Genomic DNA, 9,562 nt, shown 5'->3' on the forward strand with positions numbered 1-9,562 from the left:
ATTTTATTTTTTTAGTGAAAGAAGATATTGGCCAGGTAGTGGTGGCAGACACCTTTAATCCCAGCTCTTGGGAGGCAGAGGCAGGAGGTGCTCTATGAGTTTAAGGCCAACCTGGTCTTCAGATTGAGTTCCAGCCAAGCAACAACCAAGGCTACAAGTGACAGTCAAGGTTTTACAGGGAAACCATGTCTTGAAAAACAAAACAACCAAAACCAAAAAAAGAAAGACTATATTATGCCTGGAGGGTTTAACAAAAACCAGCTGTCTCACAATGTAGCCACATGAAGGCTGAACTGTTCTAAGATGGGAACAAATGAGAGGCCAGAAACGAGGGCTTCCTGAGATTGGGATTTAGACATGTTTCTGCCCAGGAAGCTGGGAATGGGTGTAGTAATAACCTGGTGATCTTCTGCAGGGCCCGAATCCCGTAGACTGTCATGTTTATCCTAGACTCTTCCTAGACTCCTGAGTGTTGTTTCCCAGTCAACAGAACTTCTTATGAAAGAAGTCACAGGTACTTTGCAAGAGTTTCAGTGTAGTCATGCCCTAGGCTTTACTGTGATAACTGTCACCAGAAAACTGTTTCCAAAATTGTACTATGTTTAAATATATTTAAAATAAACTGTTTGGAGTCAGACTCTTTGAACCAACACAAGCTAACTAAGTCAGTCGGGTTGAACCGGATTTCCTTCTTACTTCAGTCAGATCGTTACTCTGCAGGAACCCTGACACCCTCAATCTGTGGATCATACAGTGCAAAAAGAGAAACCACTTCTGAGAGTTTCCTCTGACCTCCAAGCACAAGCACCATGGCTCATGTGCTTCTATATTCATACACATGCTTCTATCCGCCCCCCCTCTCTCACACACACACACACACAGGCAAATTATGTAAATATATAATTAAATAAGCAAATGTAAAGAAAATCGTATCTGGCTCATTTACTATATGTGGCTTTTCATCTCTACCCTAAAAAAAAGTCTTTTAGAATTTGTAATTCTAATAATAAAATCTCCCCAGTTTTCCATTTAACTTGCTCTGTATACGTCAATAACAAGTAGGAGCTAAGAATATTGTACCACACATAAAATATCAACTTGATGTGGCGCTTAGTTTATATCAGGCACTGTTTATATACTTGTCTCTATTAGTTTATTTAACTACTAGAGTGTCTTGGTTTTAGTACTTGATCTCGTGAAGTACAAATCTTAGCTACGTAAGTCAAGCATTAAACAAACATAACATGTCATACTGTGATTAAAAACAAGCATATATATATATATATAGTGTTTTTTTTTCCAAAGAAACAAGCAAACAAATGAGCTTGAGACCAGGACATGGAGGGCTATTAATTTAAAGATCTGAAGGAAGGGGAGTAAGCACAGAATGCACATCCGAAGGAGAAAGCTAGTAAAACAGAGGAGGAAAAAAATACAAAAGCATTAACATTGGGGAAAGACTGGCTCATGTGTGACAGGCTGATTGCATTAATGCCCCCAATTAACAGTTTTCTAATAGGCACACCTTTTAGTCTGTAACTTTGCAAGTCCTCTTTCTATTCTGACCCTAGGCTTCTTCAGAGACTTGGTTGTTCTTGTGATATCTTGCAGCACGGTATTGGCAAACATAACCCAAGCAGCGGTTTGAAATGCAAATATGAACTCCGCGCTATCTTGCACAACTGAACTTTGCTTGCTCTTTCACCTCTGCTCTGCTCTGCTCTAAGAACATGCCTCCGCTGGCCTATCAGCACGACACTGTGCCACATAAGCTATTCTAGAATAGTTAGCTATCTAGAACCACCAGCTGGTCACAGATAAGTGATCTGAACTCAGCCAACAATGTTCGTGTAATTCACAACAGCATGATTTCACAACTGAAAATAATGGTGATTTTAAGTGCTGGGCTTTAGGGAGGTTTATTAAATAATAGAAAATATATTGTACAGAAATATGCAACAGAACACACAAAAAATACACATGAATGCTCCTAACGGTAATATTCCTATTAGCCAATATGTGACAACAAGGTGGACATGGTTATGCACGCCTGTAATCCCAACACTGGGGAGAGATAGGCAGGAGGGCTGGGAGGACAGACTGGGCACATGAGACCCTCTCCTAACAGAAGAGCAGAGGAGCTGAGCGAGTGGTTCAGTTGGTAAAGTGCTTGCCATGCAAGTACGAGGACCTGAACTCAGATCCCCAATGAGAACAGCCTAAATGTTCATCTGCTAATAAGTAAAATGCAGTGCATCTATTAAAATAAAATGTTATGCAATGAAAAGGAAATAAACCATGCATATGTACTATAACATAACATGAATTGATCTGGAATACGCTGTATTAAGTGCAAAAAGCTGGCAAGCAAAGGACTATATAATATAAATGATTTAAAATTGTCCACAATAGGGAAATCTATAGAGAAAGAAATAGATTAATATGTTACTTAGTTGCTCAGGAATGGAAAGGATAGAGGGATTAAAGGAAGATGGCCAAGAGTTTTAGGAAAATCAAAATATTTTAAAGTTAAACTTGGACGGTGAGAAAGATGAGAGGCCATCTTCCCTGGGGCATTTAGCAGATACAAAGCACTATCAAATAACTGTTACTGCTAGCATGTTCTTTAAGTTCACACTGTAAACATTGCTGGTGACCCCTTTAGGAGAATGAGGCACTATGACTCTAAGGGTTTATGGACTTTCTTTTGCCCCCCCCCCCCCCGGTTTCCTTGAGTAAAAAACTATCAGTCAACTAACCAGCAGGACTATCCTTCTGTTAGTACCAACCATCTGGAATAGTCCATGGACATTTTGAAGACAACTACAAATCTGAGTATGGAAAGCAGTGGGAACCTAAGTAAAGATTAAAGGAGAGCTAACTAAAGGTTTTCTTCTTGTCAAGAGAGTATAGGAGAAAATACAGATGCTGAGCATTTGAACGGACGGCATCCCTTCACAAGAATTACACAGAATTGCCACAAAGCAAAGTTATGACAGGGAAGAAAAACCTACATTATTCTGTAAATCTAACTCTATTAAACCTTTTAAGGTAACTTTTAGTTTTAAAAATATGAAGCTAAGGCTGGAGAGATGGCTTGGAGTATGTTCCAGGGGAATACTTGCTGTACAAAAGCCTGACTACATGAATTCAATCCCAGAATTCATGCCAAGAGAGGCTCCTGCCTGTAATTCTACCATTTCTATGGCAAGATGGGAGGGAAGATAGGAGAACTGGTTAGAAGCTTGTATATAGATGTACACACACACACACACACACACACACACACACACACACAAAGAATAAATATTTTTAAAACAGAAGCTAGTAATTCTTTACACTAAAATGTGCAGGGTTTTTTTAGATTTATTTTAAAAAGAAATTTAAAAGTAGAAAAAAAAAGACAGACACACATGACGGGTAGTTCATACCTATAGTCCTAGTTAAGGTATGAGGAAAATTTGAACCCAGGAATTCAGGGCTGGCTTTAGCAACCCAGAAAGAGACCTGTCTCAAAAGTTAAAATGAACAGTATAAAAATAAATAAAAAGTGAAGTTCTACTGAACAAAATAGAAACAGAATGTTAAGATACTTTAAAACTTTAAAGGAAAAACCTCAGTTCTATACTTAACTCTTTAGACTCTTCCTGTCTTCGTAACTAACAACCTCACTGCAGAGTGAATATAGCTCCCAGGTCCCAGGCTATTCTGTCATCTGAAGCTCTCGGACGTAGTTCTATTTCCAAACCTTTAGTGAAACTCCCCTTTGTCTTAGGTTCTAGGGGAGAGGCTCTACTGTACTTTCTAAGTAGGCTCCTCTCAGTATTTATTTACCTGGATACAGCTAAAGCAAAAAAGAGAAAACCATGAAGAGAATTTCTGTGACTCATTAATTTCTCAGAGAAAATATCAATCAGTTCCTTGAAAGTGTCAGTAAACAACTGGAGGTGGTGGCACACACCTTTAATCCCAGCACTCAGGAGACAGAAGCAAAGACAGGCAGATCTCTGTGAGTTTGAAGCCAGCCTGGTTTACATAGAAGGCTACAGCCAGGGCTACACAGAGAAACCCTGATTTGGGGGGGGGGGGGAATTCAATAAACCACAATAAAAATGTAGCCTAGGAATCACAAAGGTAAAATAACTGCATCATAGCCAGCTTAAGAGTAAATTTTATGGCAGGAAAAGAATCATAAGTAGTTTTAACTCAACAAATTCAAACTACACTTGAGATAGATATTTTTGTAAAAATTTAAGTACATAGCCAAAATCATCTCAGCAAAGATGGAAAGCATAACTAGGCCAATAAACATGTAAAGAAGTTAAAAATTAGCCGAAGGTCAATCCAAAGGAAACAGCAGGGTTGATGGTTCCACAACTCCCTGGAGCAACTGGGTGATGGGGGCTATCTCATCTCATCTCCTCCAAGGCTGGCAGGTGTTAAGCAGCCAGAGTTACCAACAAGTGAAGTAAATAGCTGATACACACAGTTGGATGATTTTCAGTGAAATTCAGACTTAATCTCCCCAACTTCAGGCAAGGATTTAATTAATAAGAACATGCTGAGATAACAGAACATTTATCATATGATAGGTTGGAAATTTTTAAAAAATTCTCTTAATATCTCAGAGAAGTGTTCATACTTGTACAAATTTAAAATATTGAAAGAAAAAGTAAAAATCAAAAGAGTAAAATTGTGCTTTTGTGGTACACATTCACTTAACCAGCATCCAAAAGAAATGCTTAAATTTGCTTAGGGGTATAGCGCTGGAGAAAAGTGCTTGCTTAGCAGAGCACCCACCCTCGAGCCAAATTTAACAGGGGGGAGAAGGGGAGGTTCAGATCAGTAAAATTAGAGATGGAAATAGCACATTACAACAGACAATGAGGAAATTCAAAGTGAGAGACTTGTATATTAAAAACCTGACATGAGAAAAGAAGCTGAAGCAATTAGATGGGAAGATCTCCCATGTTCATGGACTGATAGGGTTAATCCTGTGAACATGTGCATTCACCAAAAGCAATATACAGATTCAGCGAAACTCTATCAAAGTTTCCTAAATCAAAATATTCTGTGCATTTATTAAATATTTTTTATTTTTCTTGCAATGCAAGATTTAAAAAATATGCTTTCTATAAACAACATCCCAAATTCATACAATTTAAAATCTTAAAGAGTCAAATAGCAAATATTTTTTTTTGTTTGTTTGTTTTTTGTTTTTTTCCAAGACAGGGTTTCTCTGTGTAGCCCTAGCTGTCCTGGAACTCACTCTGTAGACCAGGCTGGCCTTGAACTCAGAAATCCGCCTGCTTCTGCCTCCCAAGTGCTGGGATTAAAGGCGTGCGCCACCACCACCTGGCAATAGCAAATATCTAAAACAACTAGATTCAATTTTCTGGCCCTTTTTTGGTTCTTATTTTTTATGTTTCATTGTTGTTGTTTTGGTTTTTGTTTGTCTGTAGCGTTGACTGGCTTAGAGCCTGCTGTATATATAGATTAGGCAGACTTCAAACTCATAGAAATCCACTGTCTCTGCTTGTGTGTTAGTATGAAAGGCATGTGCTAGCACATCTGGCTTCCAAATCTTGTCTTAGAGTTTGCTTAGCAGTTAAGAGCATCAGCTGCTCTTTCAGAGGACCGGGGTTTGATTCCAGAATCCACATGACAGCTAAGAGCCACCTGTAACTCCAATTCCAGAATTCAACCTCCTCTTCTGGCCTCCTTGGGCGCCAAGCATTAAGTGGTACACACATACACTTGGGTAAAAGAGCTATGTAACTAAATTTTTTAAAAGTTTATTATTTTTATTTATATGTATGTGTGCCTTCATGTATATATGCAGACATGTGTACAAGTGCTTACTGGGGCCAGAAGTACTGGAGCTGGAGGTACAGGCAAGGTAACCCACCTGATGTGGGTGCCGGGAACTGCACGAGCAACAACTACTCTAAAGGACTGGGCTATCTCCCCAGCACGACTTATTCTAAATCTAGATTTCTTTTTTAATTGAGACAACCAATCATTTCCTGGGTTACCCTGCTTCATGTCATTAGTTTAAAACAAAAAACCCTATTCGTGTCTCTCTCTAAAACATTTACAAAGGTATCAATTCCCATTTCTCTAGACTTAGCGCCATGCTATCATTCATTTTCCGGTCAGAAGGAAATCCCTAGAACACACCTCACCACTTTACTTCCCTTGCTTAAAAAGATTAGTAGATCCCCAATTAGAAACAAATTCATACTTAACTAGAAGACCTGTTTTATTGTCTCATCAGGTACCGTGCCCTTCACCTCTTACACCCACACACTTCATACATGCTATCCCTTTCCCCTGGAACATTCTTTGCCTAGTAGCTTTCCAAATTAAGCAAAACTTTAACTGTGGCTTCCTAAGAAGACCTTTTTTCATCTCAATTTATACTGAATCTTCATTAAACTCTTTTTTGGAATGTATCACAATTTGAATCCATATGTGTACATGTATTTTTTTATAATGAGTTTTGTGGCCATCTTATTGGAGAGACCACATGTAAACCCAAGCACATACAATAAAAACATTTAATGCACTATTTTACTGTTATAAAGTGGTTTTTTGATCAGATCAGGATTATATTTTATAATGTTTTCTCTGGAAATAATGCTTAGGTTAACTAATAAGTCAGAAAGGTACAAAAGGGAGGCAACTGCATTAAAAGCATACTACAATTAGCAGCAAAAGAAAAGTGGTAAGAGTCTGAACTTCTGTTGATAGATTCAATTTTATTTATTTATTTGTTTGTTTGTTTGTTTGTTTGTTTAGGTTTTTTTGAGACAGGGTTTCTCTGTGTAGCCCTGGCTGTCCTGGAACTCACTCTGTAGACCAGGCTGGGCTCGAACTCAGAAGTCTGCCTGCCTCTGCCTCCCAAGTTCTGGGATTAAAGGCGTGCGCCACCACTGCCCGGCTAGATTCAATATTTTTACAGACCTATAATATACCAAAGAAGAAGCCAAGGTTCAAAGTAAGCAAATATTCCAAAAAAAGGAACTGTAAAAAAATTGTGTGTAGTAATTCAGCTTTGCATTTAGATGACTGAGACTATTAAGAGAAATTATAATCCCAACTCCAGAATAAATCATCACATGCCCACCACTGATGTGAACGCAAAAGAAACTCCTTCTGTCAATCAGTTATGTCTGGTGGCTGATAAACTAAATCAGGTCATGACAAAAAAATGTAAACACAAGCCAAGTATGGTGGCACAGGCCTGCAATCCCAGCACTCAGGGGGCAAAGGCAGGTAGATCCCTGAGTTCGAGCCCAGCCTGGTCTAAAAAGCTAGCTCCAGGATAGTCAGGGCTACATAGAGAAATCCTGTCTCAAAAACCAAAACAATATGAAAATAAAAATGCAAACACAGACCTTACACATTAAACATTAAAACCATAAAATGAACATTTTAAATTCTAAGAGTCAATGATCTTCCATTAAATATGACTGACACTTAACCTAACAGTAAGATATCTTTTTAGTTGGGCAACTAACATAACCTGATTAGGTCAATTTCAATTCAAAGAGCAAAAACTTTCTTTTTTAATATTATGGCTGCAACAGTAGATTACAATGTAATGGTCAAAGTTGTGATCTACATAATGGGTATATACTCAAGTTGAGATACTCTTTTACAGAGATGTTAGCTGGCTAAATTATTTAGTATTGGACTAATATAAACCATTAAGAAGAATCAGCGTTTCACAGTTGATTACACAAATAAACCACAGCTTCTTCAAATAGTTTAAGTCTCTCGTGGGGTTAGTATCAGAGAAACATGAACAGAATCAAGAGGCAGTGTGCCCCAGGCCAGTTGTATAACCTTTTAAAACAAACTTCACCCACAAAACAGAATTTATAATATCTACCTCTCAAGAGTTGTTGAGAAAAACTTAGTATTTGTTGTGTAAGTAAACAGGCTTTAAGCCTCTAATTCCAGCTTTGTCACTTAGCTGTATAAAACTGGAGAAGTTAGTCTGTCACACCATCCAGTTTGCACTGTCCCTCCTCTAAAGTTTTTTGGCATATCAATCTTTATTCATGTGTGACATGCATAAGACAAACTTCATAGAGCTAAGAGATTTTGAATCTAAGAATTTGAGAGATTCTCAGTATCTATCAGAAAATGAGTTAGAAACTCAAATACAACTGAATTAAACACTCAATTCATCAATCTAATAATAAAATGAAGTCAACACATCATCACTGTAAAACATTTCTGTGTATTAAAAGATTTTTGCAGTTCTATGATGCTGTGTCTGGCATGGCCTAAAAGGTACAGAGTGACATGGTTTCCTGCCCCTGGAACAGAGCTAGCGGGACATGGCCTCCAGGAGTGTTCATGGGTTGCTAGGCATGATACTTGTTGGCATAATAATGTACATAGTTTCTTTATGTTCCTCCTTTAGGTGATTTCTCATGCCAAGGTTATCGGGGAATGTTCTCCTTGAATGTTCTCGAGGTTAATGACTCCATAATCATCAGAGACAGCACTAGTCTGGGAGTTGAGGGTGTGTCTATGTCCTTAGCAAAATGTTAAGTGCTGAGACCTTCAGGACACAGCCCTTAACGCTGTGGGAAAGAACTCTGAAAACATGAGTTCAAGAATGTATAACTTCTAACCTATGCACAATATAAGGATGTAATATGAAATATATGAGGGGCTTCATGGACCTAAAAGAAAAAAGTCAGCTGCACTATGAGCCAGCTTGTCAGAAAGATATTAGGAAGGAGATAAAGCTATTTGGAAAGTGGTGATTACAGAGCAAGATTCCACCCAGCTAAGTTTTTTGTGCTTACAAAGGCAGGCAGATTCCTGAGCTCAAGGTCAGCCAGAAACAGAGCTAGTTTAGCACCAGGTATAGCAGGAATGGTGATCTCAGAGCCAGATCCCACCCAGCTAGTTTATTGTCTGTGCTTACAAAGACAAATAGATCTCTGTATTCATTTGCCAAGTTTAAAAAATGTGCTTGTTGTCTTGTAAGAATCAAGGGGGCTAAGGTCATATAAAGGGGCTGGTTTGTAGAATAATCGAAAGGGAACCTGGAGTAAATGACTGAACTGATATGCAAAAAAAGACTGCACTTTGGTCTGCAAGGGTTGAGCTATCTAGACGAGCTGTCTGGAGATCTCCAGAGAAAGCTGTCTCAGAGGAACACAGGCTGTCAGCTTGTACCCCGCATTGACTTCAAGTAGTTTTTTTCATTGCTCTCAAACACTCCTTCTCTCAGGAACCACTCTCCAAGCTGAGGCTGGTCCTTGGTACTACAGCAACTACTTTTAAGTACCCGAAGTTAGTATTCTGTCTAAACTCCACCTCCACAGTTACCTGGCAACAGCCAGGCATGCTCCTCCCCACAGTTACCAGGCAACAGCCAGGTAGGCCTGCCCACTATAAAAGGGGCTGCCTGCCCCCTCCTCACTCCCTTGCTCTCCTGCTCTCTTGCCTCCAGCTTCTCTCTGTCCCCTCCCCCTCCCCCCTCCCCTTCCCTTCCTCCCTCTCTCCATGTGGTCATGGACTCCTCCACCCCTCT

At 39.1% G+C, this 9,562-nt stretch overlaps 1 protein-coding gene across 3 annotated transcripts in view; it reads right to left on the minus strand.

Moving 5' to 3' along the window:
* Positions 1 to 9,562, minus strand: part of Braf (B-Raf proto-oncogene, serine/threonine kinase) — a 117,764-nt gene that overhangs the window by 82,314 nt on the left and 25,888 nt on the right. The gene's annotated exons all lie outside the window — the stretch shown is intronic.

Source organism: Grammomys surdaster, unplaced genomic scaffold (assembly GCF_004785775.1).
Source record: "Grammomys surdaster isolate TR1022 unplaced genomic scaffold, NIH_TR_1.0 186, whole genome shotgun sequence".
NCBI lineage: Eukaryota > Metazoa > Chordata > Mammalia > Rodentia > Muridae > Grammomys > Grammomys surdaster.